The sequence below is a fragment of the Cystoisospora suis genome, assembly GCF_002600585.1.
Source record: "Cystoisospora suis strain Wien I chromosome Unknown contig_4488, whole genome shotgun sequence".
NCBI lineage: Eukaryota > Apicomplexa > Conoidasida > Eucoccidiorida > Sarcocystidae > Cystoisospora > Cystoisospora suis.
Genome location: NW_027157280.1, coordinates 2,435 through 2,772, shown reverse-complemented (window position 1 = coordinate 2,772; position 338 = coordinate 2,435).

Sequence of the window (338 nt, the reverse complement as noted above, 5' to 3'; positions counted from 1 at the left end):
CTTGGGCTTGAGGGCCTTTGACTTTCCATCCAAGGTGATATTGGCTGTACTGAGCCAGACTTGTTCTCTGGGCTTGAATTAACCTCGCGTCGTTTGCGATCCGCGTATCGCTTTTGGTAATCCTGCGCCTGTTGTAACTCCCGTTTCGCACGCTGCACCTGAACATGAGCTTTCCAAGGGAACAATGCCTCGCCACGTGCATTGGGAATAGCAAACTTCTTGCAAATGGGCTTGCTGGGCGTAAATTCATAGAGTAGTTCGAAGGGAGTAGCCTTCGTACTCGTATGCACTGAACTATCATATGCAAACTCGAGTAAAGGAAGCAAATCTGCCCATTT